At 51.3% G+C, this 22,373-nt stretch overlaps 1 protein-coding gene and 1 pseudogene across 5 annotated transcripts in view; both read left to right on the plus strand.

The window, feature by feature from the left end:
* The window catches only part of rbfox3a (RNA binding fox-1 homolog 3a), a 1,900,245-nt gene that overhangs the window by 856,416 nt on the left and 1,021,456 nt on the right, over positions 1–22,373 (plus strand). The window lies entirely within an intron of this gene.
* On the plus strand, positions 6,805–7,292 carry LOC140394850 (large ribosomal subunit protein eL30 pseudogene; annotated as a pseudogene).

Raw genomic sequence — 22,373 nt, forward strand, 5'->3', positions numbered from 1 at the left:
AAGTCGTTCGTCTCGTAAAAGTTGGGTGGGGGTGTGTTCCGTGAGGATTGTGATGGGGTTTAGTCCGGTGATATATGAGAAGTATTGAACTGCCCAGAAAACTGCGAGCAGGTGCCTTTCACAGGCCGAAAATCCCTGCTCCACAGGATCTAAAACTCTGGAGGCGTATGCCACGGGTCTTAACTGTTCGTGCCGTTCCTGGAGGAGCACGGCCGAAAGGGTACGCTCTGTGCTAGCTATCTCTATAGCATAGGGGGAAAGTGGGTCTGGAACCTGTAGTGCGGGGGCTGCAATGAGTGCATGCTTTAAAAGATCTACAGCATCCGTGTGCTGCGGAAGCCATTCCCAAGGGGCTCCTTTCTTTAGGAGTTCCAAGAGGGGTGCTGCTTTGGTGGCGAAACTATCAATATGGTTCCGACAGTAGCCAACCAGTCCTAAAAACGACCAGAGGGCCGAAACATTCTGGGGAAGGGGCAAATTGACAATCTAGTCAATTTGTTTATGCTCGCTCACGCGTTTACCATGCGTGATAATCGTTCCCAAATATACCACCTTGTTTTCCAAAATATGGGCTTTCTTGGGGTTCACTTTGCATCCAATTTGCTGTAGCAGTTCCAGGAGTTCGGACAGAAGCTTGATGTGCTCTGCCTTGGTGTCTGTCTGCAGTATTAGGTCGTCTACATACTGGACCAGACATTCGGAGCGAGAAAACTTTGATAAACCATTTGCCAGCTGTCGGTGGAAAATGGAGGAGGAGTTGTGGAATCCTTGCGGCAGGCATGTCCACGTGTACTGCTGACCTTTAAAAGTGAAGGCAAATTTGTACTGGCACGCTTTTGCCAATGGAATGGACCAGAATCCGTTACTGATGTCCAAAACTGTAAAATATCGTGAGTTGAGTCCCTGTTTGAGCATGGTCTCGGGACTACCAAGGGGGCTGCTGCGGGGGTATCTTTGTTGAGTTCCCGGTAATCGATGGTCAGTCGCCATGATCCATCGGGCTTTCTCACAGGCCAAATCGGGGCATTATTAGTAGAGGCTACCGATCTCAGTACGCCTTGTTCTAATAAGCTGTCAATGACCTTTGAGATTTCTCCCTCTGCCTCTTGGGGAAATCCGTATTGCTTCTGGGGTCTCGGGTCAGGTCCTATTATTTGAACCGAACCAGCCATTCTGCCGCAGTCATGTTTATGACTTGCAAATGCGGTCCTGTTTTTCTGTAGAACTGCCCTAACCTGTTTGTCTGCACTAATCGTGGTCGGGTCAAACCAAAAATCGCCGACTGCGCTAATCTTGTTTGCATACTCACCTACTGTGAGCGTTGCAGGGGCTCTTGCTGACTTTGTCATTTACCAGACACATTGATTTACTGGGTCAAATGAAAGGTTGTGGGAGTTCATGAAATCAATGCCCAAAATGTGTTCTGCTGTGTGGTCCAGATCGATCAAAACTATGGGGTGACTTGTTGTAATATTGCCAATTTGAATGGGTACAGGGGCTGTGATGTGTCCCTGTTGTGAGTGGCCTGTGAAGCCACTGAGGGTGATTGTGGCTGTAGTGGGCCACATGTCTTTTTGGAACATGGTGGAGGAATTAATTGTGGCGCGGGACCCTCCTGTGTCCCAGAGAAATTCGATGGGCTGTCTCCGTATTTTCGCTGCAACGACTGGTCGGCCGGACCTATCCCAAAGGGTGTCACAGACCCAGGTGGGGAAGCCCGAACACCGTCAGTCTGTTCCGTTCATGTCTGTCTGGTCTGAACGGGCGCTCACACTATGTATGGGCTTTGTCCTGTTATTATTCAGAGTGCCTGCCTGCTGGGCTCTCTGTGGCTTTCGTGGGGCATTGCACTCTCGTGCAAAGTGACCTAATTGTCCACAGTTGTAACACTCCTGTGGTTTCTGTGTGGGGCGGTTCCTGCCTTCATTCACCCATGCGGGGTTCTGGTGTGCTTTAACTGCTTGGATATCTGCCTCTGCCTGCTGTGCTTCGGGTTTTCTAATTGCGGGTTTGTTGTGGACACATTGCTCCCAGGTGCGGGACAACCTATTTAAAACCCATTTTTCGTTGTGCGCTTCTTCCGAGGGGTCATAATTCGTACAGGGTTTTTCTCCTGCCTCTGTGGCATGGGAGATAAGGGTGCGGGTCCATTTGGCCATGTTGTCTGGGGACAAATGGGCGCGGTCTAAGTTTCCAAAAACGGCTGTAAAATGAATCCACTGACGTCCAGCAAATGCTGTGGGGTGTTCTGTCTTCTTCTGCCTGCACTTATTTAGGCCTTCTACTGGGTCACCTCTGTTAAAGCCGATCGCGTCTAGGATCGCCGTGTGCATCTCTGCAAGGGTGCCTCCTCCTACATTCTGTGGGTCGGGAAGGGCTGCTACAGCTGAAGGGTCTAAGCTTAAAACTGTGAGCTTCACGTGCTCACGCTCATCCAGGCCATACATGGTCGCCTGCTGCTTCACTCTAGCAAACAAGTGGTGGGGGTCTGAGGTGGGAAGGAATGGTGTGATCTTTTTGCACGCGTCCCGTAATTGGGTTACGGTTAAGGGGATGGTGTAAAGGAATTCCGCGTCTCCTTCCAATGTGACTGTGCGGTGTGTAGTGACTGGATTCATGGGTGCCTGATCTATCTGCTCTGTTCGGAGTTGGGGTGCTTTTCTCTTTTGGGGCTTTCCTTCCGCACATGTTCCCTGAACATACCTATGACCGGTTTCGTTTAATTCTTGCCAATCAGGGCCTTCGTCCTCATCTAATTGGGATCCAAAGGTGCTCTGAAACCCATTTTGTACTGAAAGCAGACTGTAGTTCCGCAATCTGCTTCCTGCATTTTGAATGATCCACTGAGCTTTGTCCGTGCTCCGTGGTGGCAGCATGGAGTGCTCTTAACGCTGCTTTTAGATTGCTGCACTGCCTTTGCAATGCCTCTGCCTGTTTCTCTGTCTCTTCTCTTACCAGGACTGCACGTTGCGTGTCCTGATAGGCCTTAAGGTACTGAGTTTGGAAGCTGCTCAGATGCGCTAGACAAGACTGGTGTGCTCACTTGGCATCATCCACCTCTTCGTCCTTTGCTGCAAACTTCCTTCTTAAATCTATATTCTCTCTCTCGATCTCACTAACATCGACCTTGCTCATTCGATGCCTCTCTTCTACCTCTTTGCAGAGAGTCCGAACGACCTCCTCTGTGCCTCGCAATTGTGCCAGACAGGACACGATTGCCATCGGCTTGCGAGCGTTTCCCAAGCTTTTCTTATGGATCTCTGACAGGTTCTCCCACCAAGTATGTCCTTTACTCCCGGGACCTGTTTCCTCATTATCACAGAATTCACTCCAAAGGGGCCATCCTTTCCCTTTGAGATATTTCCTGATCTCTTCTTCCCAAACGGTACACTGTCCTACTCTGCTGCTGGTCGCTGCGACCTCGAATTCCTGGGGGTTCATCAGGCGTTCCATTGCCTTCATTGACATTTTTCCTTTCTGAATGCTTTCTTTTAAAATTTGGAACGAGGGGTACTAAGGCGGTGCTGTAAAGACGGGTACGGCGTTCGCTATTTTCTGGAATGCAAACTCCCGACTGTTTCTCGCAACAAAAAATCTATCAGTTTTACCGAATAGCCCTGTTCGTTACGCATGCAGTAACGCGCTTCTGAATTATGAGGATTGATCAGAACTGCTTGAACACGTGTGGTTTTTCTGTTCCCAATTGGATTCTCAATTCAAATTTTGGGTTCTCCCAGAGTGGTTAGGCCACTTCTAAGTCGGGTCCCGGCGGAGTCGCCAATAAATGTTGCTAACTTTGGTTGGCTCATAATTTGTTGCCCGTTGTGTCTTTACTTAATTTGCTCTGTTTCTATAACCTTTGTTCTAGAGTCGCTAGGTATCTTTATGATACCACCACGAGGTTCAAGTTCAAGTACTGATCAATAACTCGACACACCAATTAGAAAGATTCAAATCAAAACACATTTATTATACACAGTCAATCACTACTCATGCATAAAACTCTACTTACTAGACTATCTCTAACACTAAAAGGCCTATACTTAGCTTTGGGACTGGACCACCAGGTCAGGGGAACAAATGGCCTTTCGTTCAATTCTGAGTCTGCAGGATTCAAATCTGGTATTGTCTGGTAGCTAGGAGCGCCTATCTCGTAGTGTGCGTTGACGGGAGACTTACTTGGTTGATGCGGAAGCTAGGCAGGTCATTGTCAAGGGTTGTTTCGCGCTGCTGAGTGAACGTGCCAAGAAGGAGGAATTGAACTTGGGGGCTCTACTTTATAGTCCCCAGGGGCTTCATGCCATTCGGGGAGGACCCCGTATCTGGTTCCAAGTGATTGGACTAGGTTCCGATCACTTAGATCGATTTCTCCAATACTGGAGCTGTTCCCTGAACGCTGGGCGGTTCCTGAGTGTCCGTTGGCTTTCCTTTGTCTTGGCTCCCGCTGGAACCGAGAAGTCTGGCTTGGCCTTATTCACCTAAAATGTTTCAATTGTTCCCGGGGATCGCTCATTAATATGCGGATAGTTGCGAGTTTCAGTGCTGTCTGGGTTTCGGCAAGTTCTAATACACAGGAAACTTTGCACCTGCTAGTTTTTCACGGCTTGGCTGAATTTCCCTGCATTCTGTGCGGATCTCCATTTTAAGTCGGGAAGTGGCCAACCCTGTTGGCTACAGGGTGTGTTCCAGTCGCATTCTAACTTTTTACTTGCTGAAATTTACATGTGGAAATTTTAAGAATAAATTGGGCAGGCAACCTATTTCAAACTTTCCATCAATGTCACATTTACTCGAAAATGCAACAGGTCTGGTGGAACAGATCTCGGTAACTCCTCCTCTGTGTGGCCAAGTTTGGGCGGCACGGTAGCACAGTCGTTAACATGGTTGCTTCACAAATTCAGGTTCCCAGGTTCAATTCTCTGCTTGGGTCACTGTCTGCGTGGAGTCTGCACGTTCTCCTCGTGTCTGCATGGGTTACCTCCGGGTGCTTTGGTTTCCACCTACTGACCAAAGATGTGCAGGTTAGGTGGATTGTCCATGATCAATTGCCCCTAGTGTCCAAAAAGGTCAGGTTGGGTTACTGGGTTACGGGGATAGGGTCGCTGCAGACTCGATGGGCCAAATGGCCTCCTTCTGCGATGTAAATTCTGTGATAATCCATGATAATCTGATCATGGAAGGTTGCGCAAATCCAATCAAGGTTTCTTTTGGGCCTGTCCGAAGCTCAGGGGATTCTGCAGGGCTTTGCGACTGTCATGTCCACGGTACAAAAAAACGAGGGTGGCGGCGAGTCCAGAGATGGCGATTTTTGGAGTGTCAGAAGACCCAGGCGTCCAGGGGGCGAGAGAGGCTGACGTTTTGGCCTTTGCCTCCTTGGCAGTCCGAAGACGGATCTTACCAGCATGGAGGGATTCGAAGCCCCCGAAATCAGGGTATGGGTGAGCGACATGGCTGTGTCTCTCAGGCTTGAGAAGATTATGTGCGCCCTGAGAGGATCAATGTTAGGGTTCATTCGGAGGTGGCAGCCGTTTATCGACTTCTTCGGGGAAAATTAAAGTGTTAGCAGATTCAATATGGGGGGAGGGTAGGGGGAGTTCGGCTATTTTTGTCTAGCTTAGGCAGGAACACTGTGAGATGGAGGGGTGTGTTACCCACTGAATTATGTTTACATTTGTATTTGTATCTTTTGTTGTTATAAAACCATAAATGCCTTGATTAAATGTTTGTTAAAAACAAAATATCTCAATATATGGGCAGAATCTTCTGTTCTCTCTGGTAGTGAGCTTAGAGGTGAGAAGGGAATTTAATGAGATAGGATGGTGACGGACCTGCCCACATCCGCGGAATTAAGTTATGGGCTGGAAGACCCACTGCAAATTAAGGCCCTGAAGTTGCTAATTAATGACCATTGAATGGCATCAGCACACCACTTCTGATATTAACCCAGGTTCAGTTGGGCCTGTCACTATCATAGAATCGCTACATTATCTCTACAGTGCAGAAGGAGGCCATTCAACCATTTGAATCTGCACCGACCCTCGAATGGCCATTTACGAGTGTCCACCTCGCCCTATCCCTGTAATCCCATAACCTAACCTGCACACCAATGGACATTAAGGGGTAATTTAGCATGGCCAATCCACCCAACCACACTTCTTTAGACTGTGGGAGGAAACCAGAGCACCCAGAGGAAACCCACGCAGACACTGGGAGGACGTCCAAACTCCACACAGTCACCCAAGGCCAGCATTGAACCCGGGTCCCTGGCACAGTGAGGCAGCAGTGCTAACCACTGTGCCATCATGCCTCCCATGCACGATAACTAAAACCATATGGTCAGGTTGTCACATCTGGGGAGGCTCTCTTGATCCAAGGTACTGAGCGCTCAATCGAGGGGCTGGACATCGGGAAAGCACCTGTGGTCTGAATCACTCTGCGATCCTGGGACTTGTCATAATATACACCAGTATATTATGGTGCAGACACACACACACTGATGGACATGCAGTGGGACCAATCAGCATACACAACACCGCAGCCAATCACCAGTGAGAGCACATGCACTATAAAGACAGGGGACAGGAGAGTTCCCGCTCATTCTAGTAGCAGCCAGCTTCGAGCACAGAGCTCACAGCCTGCAACACAGACATTCACCATGTGCTGAGTGCATCACCTGGTTAGGACTAGGCAAAGGTCAACAGTTAAAGCTGGTATTGCATTTACCCACAGTTCAAGAATGTTAATATAGTTAACCTTATAATAAAATAGAGTTGCACCACTTCCAGTTGATGTGTTGGGCCCGCCGCCGCTCCGTGACATCCCTCACACCCCCCGGGCTCCCCATTCACCGCGTTCCTCAGGCTAAGGCAGCAGGGGCGGCCACAGCGGCAGGCAAGATGGTTGCAGCCAAGAAGATGAAAAAGTCATTTGAGTCCATCAACTCCAGGCTCCAGCTGGTTATGAAAAGTGGCAAATATGTGCTGGGCTACAGACTTTGAAAATGATTCGTCAAGGCAAAGCCAAGCTGGTTATTCTTGCTAACAACTGTCCAGCCTTGAGGAAATCTGAGATTGAGTACTATGATATGTTTGCAAAAACTGGTGTGTATCACTACAGCGGCAACAACATTGAACTGGGTACAGCTTGTGGTAAATACTACAGAGTGTGCACATTGGTGATCATTGATCCTGGTGATTCTGACATCATCAGGAGCATACCAGAGCAAATCAGTGAAAAATAATCCAGCCACTGTTATATTTTGGAAATAAAGTTACAATATAAAAAAATAAAAATGATGTGTTGGGTACTCTGCTACACAGACGAACCAACACGGTTGCGAATGGTACAACTCAGTTTTATTACTAACATTTATTTACAGTGGTAAACTGGTTACTGAGGTTCGATCATATCCCTAGAATCTGTGGACCTATTCCTAAATACTATATTGGAGTGGCACTCAGCACATGGTGGATGTCTGAGTGGCTTGCTGTGAGCTCTGTGCCCTGAGCTGTCTCCTGCTGGAATCCCCGGGAAGTGTTGTGTTCCCTGTTTTGTAGTGTGTATGCTCTTGCCTGTGATTGGCTGTGGTGTTGTATGTGTGTTGATTGGTCCGTTGATCTGTCCATCAGTATGTACGTATGTTTGTACCATGATGTTTACCTGAATATCATGACACCAGTGTTGGCGACCTTTTTGTGATCCAGAACACCCAACACATCAGGACTTGAGTCCTGTCTGTCACGCAGCTGAGCACAAGAGCTTCAGCCTCTGGGAAGCAGCTCTCGGTTGGCGAGACTTCCACCCCCGGGGTCTTGATTCAAGGAAAATGCATGATTGGCTTGTGGTTTGGTGGGTCTTCCTGAAAAGGGGCAGCATGGGTCTCTTGCCAGCTCTGCAGCCAACAACAATATTAATAACCTTTATTAGTGTCACAAGTAGGCTTACATTAACACAGCAATAACGTTGCTGTGAAAATCCCCTGGTCATCACACTCCGGCGCCTGTTCGGGTACACTGAGGGAGAATCCAGAATGTCCAATTTACCTGGCAAGCACATCTTTCAGGACTTGTGGGAAGAAACTGGAGCACCCAGAAGAAACCCATGCAGACACGGGGAGAACATGCAGACTCCGCACAGACAGTGACCCAAGCCAGGAATCAAACCGGGATCCCTGGCGCTGTGAAGCAACAGTGCTAACCACTGTGCTACTGCACTGCCCAAGCGAGACCCACAGCTCCTCAACTAGATTCCACCTCCCTGTATGGGAAGGTGAAGTTAGAGGCAGAGCGAGAGAGAGAGAAATAAAGGTGGGGACATGTGCAAGGATGGTAGTGATGAGGAAGTTACTCTTGACAGGGTCAGCAACCACAATTTAACATTTAAAATGTATATTCAATTGATTTAGTTATTGAAGGTTGCTTCTTTTTCTTGAGTCCTCTGCCCAAAAGCAGTTCGACCCACAGTGCCATGAACTCCACCATGGCTAGGGTATGGAGGTAGGACCCCAGTCCTCTCCAGCCAGAATGGGGATTGAACTCCATGTGGTTGGTAACAATCTGATCCACACGTCTGTCCATCCAGCTGAACCAATCAAGGTTCTTACATGCATGTTGCAGCTTGGAGCTATGGACAGTTATGGTCGAGGTTCCAACTTTCTTTCCATTGACCGGGAACCTGTCTTACTCTCATCTCCTGCAATTGGCCTGCGCAAGAAGGATTTACAAATCGATCCTCAAGCTGTTTGCCCACATTATGTACTCACCTTCCTCGGTCGTCAAGTCCTGGAGTGGAACCTGAAGCCAGAACCTCTGGCTCAAAGGCAGGGATGCCCACACTGTGCCACATGACCACCAGGAAGCTTGCATACCAATGGGAAATTAATACTGAGAAGCAATAGGAGGTACGTCCTGCTAATCTGAAGATAATTAACCTTCCCAGCAGATCACTTCTGGTTGCATAATTGATCATGTGGAAGCAAAGTGATTTCGATCATATTTTCCTTAAGCAAAGCCTTCTTGAACAATATTGAACAAAAGCGGGCAGTAACCTTGTACTGCAGTATGAATTATGGCATATTTTAAATCAGTTTGTTCATTACCTATTTTGCAGTCCTTTGTGTGTGCATTATCAAATGTGCTGTTTCCATAGTGTTTCAGATAATGGCTAAGTTTTGTTTTTGCAGTATTTTTATAAATTGTGCAATTTAAAGAACGTCAGACTTAATGAAGTAAAACACAGCGCACTATATTTCAGTTAAAACCGCGTTGACAGGCAAGAATTATATCAGAATATTAAATGTCTTTTTCTGCTTAAGGAAGTTCTAAGAAAGCAATCAGTTATCTTTGAATAAAAACATGGGCAAGAATATTATTCATCATAATATTCAGCTGTAATTCCTTGTATAGATAGAAGGCTTCATCTGTACCTGTGGAAATGGACACTTTGATGATGCAGATCTGAAGCAATATAATTAGCTGCAGTCAGGGTTTCCTCATTAAAGGCTGCCTGGAGTCGGTAGTCTTCTTTATTGTCCAGCACGGTTCACTGAATGAAGTTGGGATTACCAGGTGGCTGCACAGCTCCTGAAATTCCCCAACATGGTTCAGTGCTGTATCAGTACCTATGATTGGCAACTTTGCTGTATTTGAGATTTACCTTTGTCGGATTAAGGTGTAGAGGAATCCAACTTTGTCTGCCTTTAGTGTCTTTCTTTTCAAATAGATCAGTAAATATCAGTCCGGACATTATGAAAATCCCAAGAGTCTTATTTATCCTCTTATACTTATCGCATTTTCAACTAGTTTAGTCTATCTGCACTGTCACATCGTCATCAAAGCAACTATTAAGGATGAGCTTAATCACAATAACAAAGCCCATTAGGTTCAACGTTTATGAGGTGCTATATTTGTGCACAAGTCAAAGGAGGTTATAATGTATCAAACCATGGAAATTTTAACTCTGGCATTCTTTTTTTCTGGTCACCCTAAATAATTTTCCTTCATTATGTTGTATTACCTGGTGCTTAGTAAACCAAACAACAATGTTTTAAAACTGCAGTGGACATGATCGCTCCCCCCGTCGATTCTCCCGGCCCCGATAGGCTGAGCGGCCGTCCACTTTTGGCCAGTCCCGCCAGCGTGGGTTACGCATGGGCCCACATGGCGGGACCTGGCAGGTAAGTCGGTGTGGGCGGTCCTCGGGGGAGGGTGGTGGTGGTGGTGATCCGACCCCGGGGCGGGGGGGGGGGGGGGGCCACGGTGGCCTGGGCCCGCGATCAGGGCCCACCGATCTTCTGGCGGGCCTGTTCCATGGGGGCACGTCTTCCTTCCGTGCCGGACCCCTGTAGGGCTCTGCCATGGCCGGCGCGGAGAAGAAGACCCCCCGCGCATGCGCCAAAATACGACGGTCGGTCTGCGCATGCGCAGAATCACGCCGGCGGTTCCGCGCATGCGCGAGATTACCAATGCCCCCTGTGACTGCAAGAAATCTAATTCCAAAGGAATGCACCATCACCCTTTATATTTCTAAGGCAGACATACCATGGAGATGGTATGTCTGCAAGGACAATAGAGACCATGAGTCCTCTGTCAAATCCCTTGAGATTCCAGACCTGGAAAAATACATGCGTCCAGTGCCCAGGAAACGAAGTGGGAGGTTTGTAGCAGAAAGAGCTCTGTGCTGGTAAATTGCCTGATCCTCACCTACACTCAACATTACTGGAACATTGGAACTCTGGTATCTGTGCCGATAAGCCTCATTCATCTCTGTGTGCCGGGGAAGTCCGTGCTTCTAGAAAGATGGATCACCCTGCTGTGGTGTTCATTGTGTTGCTAAATTCAGGACGGTTGGCGTAATGCTCACAAAGCCCACAAAATAGCTTGAACTTGAACAAAGCTATGAATTTATTAACACTACTAATTTGGATTCGACACGTACTCCTAAAGAATACACAGTTGATTATTAACATTTAAACTACACTCATTTACAACTAATCTTTAAACTGATATTAACTATGATCTGTTCTTACTCACACTATCTGTCCTTCTGACTCTCTCCAGCTAACTCCTGCACACACTCTCCCACAAGGCTTAGCATCAATGCCTTATATACTTGTAACTGTAGCTCCCTCTCGTGGCTACTCGAGACATTTCATTAACCCTTGTAGTTCTAACATTTGTGATAATACCACACCTGCAACAGTTTCAGTCTGCTAACCTCTGAAGGAATATACCATTATACTCTTGATTCTGGACTCTGGACGCACATGAAACCATTACTCTTATTTTTATCATGGTCTTTGTACTGTACCACTTTCGTTCCCTTATCCCTCTTATATTCCACGAATGTAGGAAGGGGTGGACATTGTGAAAATCATTCCTGCATTTCGTGTTTGTGTAAAATAAACCAACCCCTACCTCTAATTTGCTGTGGCATTATTAATAGAGGATCAGGTCACTCCAAATAGGAATGTTGGGGAAAATGCTTACAAAGAGGAATGTGCCACTTACAAAGGGGAAAATCAAAAATTAAAAAGATCTTCCTGTATATTGATATGGTAAGGAAAGAAGAAATCAAGATTTTTTTAAAATTAACTCCCCTCCTGCCTTTAACAGTTTAAAGGACAAGAGACTGGATGCAGATGTAATGGAAACCATTTTTAAAAAATTGTCATTCTTCAGAAAAATAGTATTGATATTATTTGGCATTTTTATATCACATAAAAATGGGAAATTTATCTCAGTCCTAGCTTCAAATGACGGCCAGAGCCTAACACCTATTGCCCAAAGTCATGTCTCAAATGTCACTACTGCTTAACTCCGGAGATAGCATCACCTCAACAGGTCTCTAATACTCTGCAGCAACAAAAAGTGGATATTCTTTTTCATTCTGCAAACTCCAAAGTCACCAAGTCCACCAACTCTACCCACACTCTAATGTAGATCAGTCATTGTCAAAGTCATGGTCGCGACCCGCGGGCCGGTGGGTCGAGGGGCCATCGGTCCCGGCATTCCCGAAGAAGTGTCCAGTGGCTGCGACCGGCTGTGCACGCGTGCCCCCTCAGCAGAGCACAGGCCCGGAGCCCAGCGAACAGACTGCCTCCTCCTGACGTCAGTGTGCTGACCCAGGAGCAGAATCTTTAAAAAGAAATCGATGGGACCTTCTCTCCAGAGCGGCAGGGAGCAGGTCATGTTCCCCGTACACTGGCATCACGTGCTCTGGGCGCAAGAGAGATTTCTCCATTTTGTAGCTGCCAACCCCTTGCTGGTGTGAGCTCCAGGGCCTCCGGTGAACAACCCATGAAGACAAAGCTAAAAACAGGAACAAGCCAGTATAAAGATGATTTCCTGAGGTATGGGTTTATGGAATGTGCCACGACAAACCAGGATGTAAAGTTTGTGTCTGTTATGTGGAGGAAAGCACTGGCAAATGAAAGATTAAGCCTTCAAAATTTCAAAGGCATTTCAGGACTAAGCATGGTGATTTTTGATTTTTTTTCAATGGATGCAATATGATCTTAAATCAGCAGCTGAATTCCTTCGCAGAAATGTCACATTGACTGATAAAGCAAGTGAGATCGTGAGGACCAAGCAATCTTACCTGTCACATTAAAGGGAAGCGAAAATGGTGGGTGGCGAAGTTCGGTGTGGCTCGCGAAGGTCGGCCGGTGTGGCTCGCGAGGGTCGGCCAGTGTGGCTCGCGAAGGTCGGCCGGTGTGGCTCGCGAAGGTCAGCCGGTGTGGCTCACGAAGGATGGCCGTTTGGTAAAAATGGGTCCTGGGCAAAATAGTTTGAAAAACACTGATGTAGCTCATGCTCAAGAAACCGCATGAGCATTGTGAAAATAGAACATAGAACATACAGTGCAGAAGGAGGCCATTCGGCCCAATCGAGTCTGCACCGGCCCACTTAAGCCCTCACTTCCACCCTATCCCCGTAACCCAATAACTCCTCCTAACCTTTTTTGGCCACTAAGGGCAATTTATCATGGCCAATCCACCTGACCTGCACATCTTTGGACTGTGGGAGGAAACCGGAGCACCCGGAGGAAACCCACACAGACATGGGGAGAACGTGCAGACTCCACACAGACAGTGACCCAGCAGGGAATTGAACCTGGGACCCTGGCGTTGTGAAGCCACAGTGATAATCACTTTCCTGGCAACATCATGGCAATACTTTATGGTATTCCACAGGGAGAATAAACAATTGGCAGAATAGAATGATCAAAGGAGTGTTCAGGTAGGGGTTTACTGTAATGTCTATGAACAAATTTCCTCAGGTTATTTGGGCTTTATTCCTCCACAGAGGGAGGCCCAGGTGTTGATGCTATTGACTTGCAACAGGCCTAAATTAGACACACTTGATGGGCCAACTGGTCTTTCTCTGTCCATCTTTTCATGTGTTCACGTGTGTTATAACGAACAAGAGTGAAGAGTTCTCATTTCAATCTTTTTTTTAGAGCACAAATTCAAACCATTAACGCACATACTACAATTTAAAAACATCACATTTTCCCCAATAATGAGGTTTAAGTTTGAGGAAAAATATCAGAGGGGTAAAAGAATATTTTGTACACAGTGCAGATGAGTGAAGATGTCAACATCATTGCATGAGAACTGGCAGATCACTGCAAATCTGAGACAATGGGCGTGATTTAAAGGAAATGAAACAGAGGGCGCGATCCAATGGCCATGGTGTGCCCAAAAAGCAGCTCGCCGCGACACAGTGTGGCTGTTGAAGCCGGGAGACACCGCTCCCGGGATCTCCCCGGCTCGCAGCTCCTTGCGAGATTCAACACGATTGTGCAAGACATTGCGATGTGAATCCCACCCACAACTGGAATGCCCCACCGATGCTGCACTTTGTCCCATTTCCTGCACTAATGAGCTCCGCTCACCAGTGCTGGAAGAAATGGTGCCCCAATCTCTGACCCACCAGGGCCTTCAGACCCCCCTCAACACCCCAACTTAACAATGAGGAGGTTCTTGAGCCCCCCCCACACCCCTCCTCATAATGGCAGGGCACCCCTAGGTCCGATCCCTGCTGTGGGAAAGAGGCCACCTGGGCTCTGCCAGCCTGGCAGTGCCCCTTCCAGTCTGGCAATACACCCTGGGTGGCAATGCCACAGTGCTTGGGTGGCATTGGGGTTGCCAAGGTACCATCCTGCCCAGAGCCCAACCACCCAGGGGCCCCCAATCGCCTGGGAGACCCCCACCAAGTGCCGGAATGCCTGATCCACATTGGTGGAGACCTATGCTAAACAGAGCTCACTTGGGGTCTCCAAGGCATACGCATTAGATCCCGCACCTTGTGGTAACTCCGGCACAAACATATTCAAGTAAGCCTGACTGCGCACTTGGATATGCAAATCTGGATCCCACCTTTTGTGGGATTGGTGACTTCTCTGTCCTCAGCCACCCGCATCATCTTCAGGGCCCAAATCAAATGCCGTGAGGATTCTTAATTCTGGCACCCCACCACCGATCTGGGCCCTCTCCCAGCGATTGAGGGAGAGCTTCTTCTGCGAAGACACAGAGAGGGCATCATTAGTGTTGCTAACTTTTCAGTTGGTTCAATTGCTCTGTTTTATTACCTTTGCTCTCGAGTCGCCAGGTATCTTTATGATACCGCCACGAGGTTCAAGTCCAAGTAATGATCAATAACTCAATACACCGATTAGTAAGATTCAAATCAAAGCACATTTATTATACACAGTAATCGCTACTCATGCACAAATTCTACGTCTAAGCTACTTCTATAACTAACAAGCCTATACTTAACTTCCGACTGGACCACCAGGTCAGGGGAACAAATGGCCTTTCATAAGAACAAAAGAACTAGGAGCAGGAGTAGGCCATCTGGCCCCTCGAGCCTGCTCCGCCATTTAATGAGATCATGGCTGATCTTTGTGGACTCAGCTTAACTCTCCGGCCCGTACACCATATCCCCGAATCCCTTTATTCTTTAGAAAGGCATCTATCTTATTAAGTGCTGCTCGACCTTGCTAGCGGGGAGGCTGGTGAGGGCGGTCCCAGGTAATCGGCTGGCGAGCCTTCCTTTACGGTGAAGCCCGTGAGGCCTTGTTAAGTGGACCAATTAACGTTGAATAGCGTTGCCGGCTTCGAATACTAAATTGTATCACAATGCCAAAAATGAAACGAATCAAAGCAAAATTATTTGCTCCGCACTTCATGAGGATTAACCAGCGATGGTACGGGCTTGCACTTTAAAAACATTCTGTACACAAATTCTCATTTCGTAAACACAAATAGTAGAATTGTTTTTTTGTAAAGTATGTTTAATCCTTTATAATTTTGGTTCAGAAATATGTAACGGAGCATTCTTGTATAGATAACAGACTTGTAACAATAATTTCCAGCGAGATCTCACAATGCAAGTGGCACAATACCACTCAAACCTTATTGCTAAGACCTAGGACAGCAGCATGAAGACTCAGATTAAAGCTCAATATCCAAAGTGCAATTTGAATTACTTGATTTTTTTGGAAGGCATATAGCCGAATGCTCACAGCAAAAATGATTGGGCTGGATTCTCCATTGCCCGACGCCCATTTTGTAATGAGCGATCAGGAGGAGAATCGACTCCGACGCCCAAATCAGGTTCGGCGCTGATTTTGTGGTCGTAAAACTCCAGCAAATTCTCTGTTCGAGCCGGCACTTAGCCGCTGAAACGGAGAAACCCTTGTTTCTGAATACTGAGCCTGGCTGCTTTTTTGTTTGAGAGACATACATTCTGGTTGAATCTCACACTGGCATGTGGAAAGTGTAATGCTGGAAGGGCATTTTCATTTGGCAGCCTTGATGTTCCTATTCGCCTTGAAATGAATGGTTTCAGCTTACTCAATGCTTGAATAAAAAAGCACTGGAGGTCATTATTGGCAAGAGGACCCGGTTGTGGCCATCCTATCCCTTTTGAACAATGGCACGCATGATCTTGGTGCAGACAAGTTTCCTGTTGATGGCAGCAATTATCCTTCAGAGGACAAATGTAACCAAAAAGAACGTATAGGTCTGAAGGGATGTGAGGGAAAGGCCACAATGTTGATTCAGTGATTGCATATGGTTTTTAAATCCATGGCGCTGGCTGTGATGGCGGTTCTGATCATCAGTGTTCAACACCCATGTGGAGAAGAGAGGAAGTACTGGAGTGAACATTTGGAAACACTGGGCGCGATTCTCCGCTCCTGCGACTAAGTGCCCACGCCGTCAACGCCGTCGAGTTTCACGACGGCGCGAAACGGCCCCGATCGCGATCGATTCAGGGCCCGAAAATGGGCTAGGAGCGGGGCCGTGAGGAACTCGGGGGGCATGGCGCGAAAGCAGCGCCGTAAGCACGCCACGCCCGAATGACGCAGCGCTGCGCCATAAATGGCGTGATCCGCGCACGGAAGGACCCAGGAGGAGGAGAAGGAGGAGAGATGGCTGAGCCGCACCGAGGTTCCGGGACACGGACCTGGACACCCTCCCCGATGAGGTTGAAAACCGAAGGGCTACCCTCTGCCCACGACGTGGGCATCGGCAGCCGTCCAGCACGGTGAGGCACGGTTGGCGTGAGGTTGGCACCTCTGTGAGTGCTGTGGGGCACGCCCCCCAGTCCGGGGAGCAGTGTCGGAAGAAGCTGCACGACCTCACTCGGTCTGCCAGGGTAAGTGCCATGGGGGTGCCCCCGGGTCACAACCAACCCCCTCCTGCCCTGGCCACGAGGGGGGGGGGGTTCAGGGTGCACAACGTTGTACTCGACCCACATGAGCACCGGGACCCCCCCTGGAGAGATGCCATGGCGTGGCTCCAACTGTGTCCCCACCCAGCATTAATATAGCCTATATCTGCACGCCCTGATTATACCCGCCTAATTGTGATGCTTTATCCAACCCCCCCCGCCCAGGACAAGACAGCTCACAATCAACGTGAGCGCATGAGAACCGGAGGGGGTTCTCCTGTGCTGCACCCGCTAAACGTTCACGAGCTGAGGGCCCTGGACCTCGCTGGGGGATCCGCTACCCGGGAGGTCGCGAGATGCCAGGTCGGAGGCGCAGAAGCAAGTGAGACAACCCTGCATGTCCTCACCCCCCCCCCCTCCCCCACCCCCCAACCTGTCATCGCCCCCCTCACACTCTGGCCACTGCACCCTCGATCCCCTCCCCCCCCCCCCCCTCACATTCCGACCACTGCACCCTTGATCCCCTCCCCACTTACACCCTGGCCACTGCACCCTCGATCCCCTGCACCCTAACACTCTGGCCACTGCACCCTCGATCCCCTGCACCCTCACACTCTGGCCACTGCACCCGCGATCCCCTCCCCCCTCACACTCTGGCCACTGCACCCTCAATCCCCTCCCCCCTCACACTCTGGCCACTGCACCCTCGATCCCCTCCCCCCTCACACTCTGGCCACTGCACCCCCGATCCCCTCCCCCCCTCCCTCACACACTGCCCCCACCACCACCATACACCTGGCCCAGCGTGTCTACCGAACCCCATATCGTTGTGTTCCCCAGGTCCAGCCGCCGAACGTCCAGGGTCATCTCGGCCAAGACACAGCTGACCATCTCCAACCTCAAGCGCACCCAGGGACGCACGCCAGAGGGTGGCAGTCGGTCGGACAGGAGGGCATTCCTCTCAGTATGGGACGCTGGACGGGGACGCATATACGACGGACAGAGACAATACTGAGGGACACAGGACGGACCGTGACGATGACGCACAGAGAACGGCCACACAGTCCACGGAATCACCTGGAGGGCAACATGACATGGGCCGCATGCACCTTGCGCCGAGCCATGAGGGGGACCAGTACACATCAGACTTCCTAACGGACGATGACCTCGAGCTAGCGGCACTGCTGTCTCCCACACCATCCACCATCGCAGAGACACTCACCTCGGTTGGGCAGATAAGTGATGAGGCTCCCGGGTCATGGTCTGGTGCGCACCACACGGCCGAGCCGGTACAGCAGGTGGAGTTTGGAGCAGCCGAGTGGCTGGACGGTCGGAGGGCAGCCCAGGCCCAGCAAACAGGTGCCGCCCAGATGGTCCCCGGGTTCCTGGATGTACTTGACCCACCCGGACAACCAATGCATGTGGACACCCAGGGACTGAATAACGGGATGAGGGCCATCTTCCAGGACCTGCACACGCAGCTATCATAGATTATCATAGAATTTACAGTGCAGAAGGAGGCCATTCGGCCTATCGAGTCTGCACCGGCTCTTGGAAAGAGCACCTTACCCAAGGTCAGCACCTCCACCCCATCCCCATAATCCAGTAACCCCACCCAACACTAAGGGCAATTTTGGACACTAAGGACAATTTAGCATGGCCAATCCACCTAACATCTTTGGACTGTGGGAGGAAACCGGAGCACCCGGAGGAAACCCACACACACACGGGGAGGATGTGCAGACTCAGCACAGACAGTGACCCAAGCTGGAATCGAACCTGGGACCCTGGAGCAGTGAAGCAATTGTGCTATCCACAATGCTACCGTGCTGCCCCAAAATGAAAATTGCTTATTGTCATAAGTAGGCTTCAAATGAAGTTACTGTGAAAAGCCCCTCGTCGCCACATTCCAGCGCCTGTTCGGGGAGGCTGGTACGGGAATTGAACCCGGGCTGCAAGGCCTTGTTCTCCTTTTCCACTGTGCTAAACCAGCCCCTAGTTTAAGGAGGAGTTGGTTGGTTGGTTGGAGTCCCCTGGTTTGAGGAGTCCATTCGCGTCCAGGAGCAGGGAGTGGTGCCGCTCATCGCAGCCACCCAGATGACACCGCACGGGTGGCGTCCGCGGTGGAGGCAATGGGTGAAACGATTTTGGCCATTGGTCAGGTTCTGCAAGGCGTTGGGCTTCACATGCATGCGTCATCCATGGCCCAGGAGAGGGCTGTCCTCTCACAGCCATGCGCCAGAGCCAACACGACATTGCCGCCGCTCTCCGGGCCCTGGCCGAGTCTCACCATGCCATGGCCCGGTCCCAGCAGGCGATGGCACAGTCCCAGCAGTCAGTCGCGGAGAGCATTGACCGCCTGGCGCACGTGATGGATGGCGCAGCGCACTCACAGGTTGAGATAGCACAGTCTCTGGCAGGAATGACGCACTCCCTGGGCTCCGTCCCTGCGGACATTCGGACCGTGGTTGATACCACTGCAAGCCTCCAGGACTGGCAGCGCCAGGTGTCGGTGGTGCGACGGGGCATGTCTCCGATCGCATCTCCGTCCCACAGTGAGACCCGGGGGCCACCGGGCTCCCCGAGGGAGGAGGAGGTTCTGGGGCCCGTCCCGGTACCTCCAGCAAGGGACGTGTCGGAACACTCGGCCTCCCCCCGTTCCGTCCCTGGCGCATCTGGTGGGCAGCGGGCAGGACAGGGTGGCAGCACGCCCGCAGAGCAGCCTGGCCCATCGAAGCCGGGCCGCCACAGGAAACGGGTGCCGACGGGGAGCCATGTCGCAGGGCGTGATTCTCAGCAGTCCGCCTCCACTCCTGCTGAACCATCTGGGGAGACACCTAGATGTAGTGGTAGGGCCCGTAAGGCAACAAAATTAGGAACATAATAAGTTGGCACGGGTGCAGGGCACAGTTTAGTTGTAGGGGGAAGGGCATCTATGTGAATGTCACAATTAAACTCACTGTTGCACTTAATTTGTAAGACTCTGTGCTATGTCCGGTGCTAGGGGGCTCGTGAGGGTGACCGAGTGGCGCTGTGGTTAACGAGCGGTTCAACGTCGGTGCCGGATGTGCTGTCCCTTTCCCCCCTGCCTCCCAAAATCGGACACCGTAGTCCTCGGCACACGGACGCCAGCTACCCCACACGGGCAGGTGATGAAATGCCCGTTACGAAGGCTGTGACCACCGGAGTGCATGGTTCAGCTATAGCCATGAGTCACACCTTGGCTGGCGAATCTGAGCTCACAGCTCATCGCAGAGCAGGCTGTCATCATTCAACATGGCACTGATCACAACCGCTTACACAATCATCAATGTTGTGCAATCCCATAGTGTCGCAGTGGTAAGGTGATGTGGAATTGATGCCGTGAATGCGGTGCCGGGGGGAGGGTGGTGGGTGCAGCGTGGTGCTCGTGTGCAGGACTGACGGTGCAAGTGGCAGTGTTCAGCAAATCCCTCCCCCACGGTGCGTGAACCGTGTGGCCACCAGCGTGTCGCGTGCCCGCAGTCCTCGACGGTGCCGACGTGCAGCCTCCTGGACGTAACCGGCACCCGGGCAGTGTCTGTGTCCTGCGCCCCTCCCCCCACCCTGATGCACGCCATCCTCCTCCTCCTCCTCCTCTTCCTTCTCCCCTTTGTTTGCATTAGCTCCGGTGCCGTCGGGTCCTCCCTCCGACTCCTCCACCAGGGCATCACCCCTCTGCATGACAATGTTGTGCAGTGCACAGCAGATCACAACTATGCGACCGACCCTTTCGGGCCGGTACTGCAGGGCCCCTCTGGAGCGGTCCAGGCATCTGAATCGCATCTTCAGCAGGCCGAAGCACCGCTCCACCACACCCCTGGTTGCTGCATGGGCCTCGTTGTATAGACTCTCAGCGTTGGTATGAGGCCTCCGTATTGGCGTCATCAGCCATGACCTCAATGGATAGCCCCTGTTGCCCAGCAACCAGCCCCTCAGCCGGGGGGGGGCATCCATTGAACATTGCGGGGATGAACGACTGTGCCAGAATGTAGGCGTCATGCACACTCCCGGGGAACCTTGCGCACACGTGCATGATCTTCATGTGGGGGTTGCAGACCACCTGAATGTTCATGGGAGTATGCGCCCTTCCTGTTCATGAACACTTCCTTGTTGTCTGCAGGTGGGCGCATGGGGACGTGCACACCATCGATGACAGCCTGGACCATTGGTATCCCGGCCACCTTGGCGAATCCACGTGCCCGTGCTTCCTGCTGTGCTCGGTCCTCGGGGAATTTAATGTACCTGTCTGCGATGGCGTACAAGGCATCGGTCATGGCCCTGATGCACCTGTGGACTGATGCCTGTGATATCCCAGATAGGTCCCCGATCAGTGCCTGGAAGGAACCGGTAGCGTAAAGGTTTAGGGCCACCGTCACCTTGACGGAGACTGGTATAGCGTGTCCTCCACCCATTCCAATTGGTGCGCCACGAGGTGGCATATATGTGCGACCGTCTCCCTGCTGAACCGTAGTCTGCTCCTGCATGTGATGTCCGGTCGGGCCTCGAACGACATTCTGTCATGGTACACCCTATGCCTTGCTGGACGCCTGTGGCACCCTGGCACCACCATCAGTGGCTCCTCCTCCTCCTCCTCCCCTCCAAGCACTTCGATATCAGTACCCGCTTCCTGTGCATTCTTCGCCGTCGGTGGGGTCAATGTTCCCCTCGGCATCCCCCTGGACAATCCGGGCCTGAGCGCCTGCGGCCTGCGCGGCGACGACGGGCCACTCCGCGGCCATCCCCTCTGCTGCAGCAGCAACCGCTCCATCTGCAGCCACTGTGGGCCGTCTGAGTCTACGCTGCCGGATGGCCACCTGCAGAGCTGTGGCTCCAACCACGGCAGTGAACATCGCTGTCTGGTTGGCATACATGGTGACCTGCAGGAGGGTGGTGGGGGGCAGAGAAACAACATGTTACACGGAGGTTCTTCCACACCTCGCCAGCCGAGTTGCATGTGATCCCTGTGTGCCCTGGTGGACTGGTCGCACTGCAGATACGTAGCCAGCCTGACACCTGGTCACTGTCTGCGTCCAACGGTCAGTTCACACCGTCCTCCTCATCAGTGTGCCAGTCGCCTGTGCCCATCAGCCACGCGACAACCTGTGGCTGTGTCCTCGTCACCGTCCTGCAATATCAGGGCGGCTGACATGTGGCATCCGCGGATGGACGACACCCTCCACACGCTCCCTCACCCCCCTCCCACCTCCACTCCCTCCCTCACCCCCCTCCCACCTCCACACTCTCCCTCACCCCTGCTCCCAACTCCACACTCTCCCTCACCCCCCTCCCGCCTCCACTCCCTCCCTCAGCCCCCTCCCACCTCCACACTCTCCCTCACCCCTGCTCCCAACTCCACACTCTCCCTCACCCCCCTTCCGCCTCCACTCCCTCCCTCACCCCCCTCCCACCTCCACACTCTCCCTCACCCCTGCTCCCAACTCCACACTCTCCCTCACCCCCCTCCCACCTCCACACTCTCCCTCACCCCTGCTCCCAACTCCACACTCTCCCTCACCCCCCTCCCGCCTCCACTCCCTCCCTCACCCCCCTCCCACCTCCACTCCCTCCCTCACCCCCCTCCCACCTCCACACTCTCCCTCACCCCTGCTCCCAACTCCACACTCTCCCTCACCCCCCTCCCGCCACCACTCCCTCCCTCACCCCCCTCACCCC

The sequence above is a fragment of the Scyliorhinus torazame genome, chromosome 18 (assembly GCF_047496885.1).
Source record: "Scyliorhinus torazame isolate Kashiwa2021f chromosome 18, sScyTor2.1, whole genome shotgun sequence".
Classification (NCBI taxonomy): Eukaryota; Metazoa; Chordata; class Chondrichthyes; order Carcharhiniformes; family Scyliorhinidae; genus Scyliorhinus; species Scyliorhinus torazame.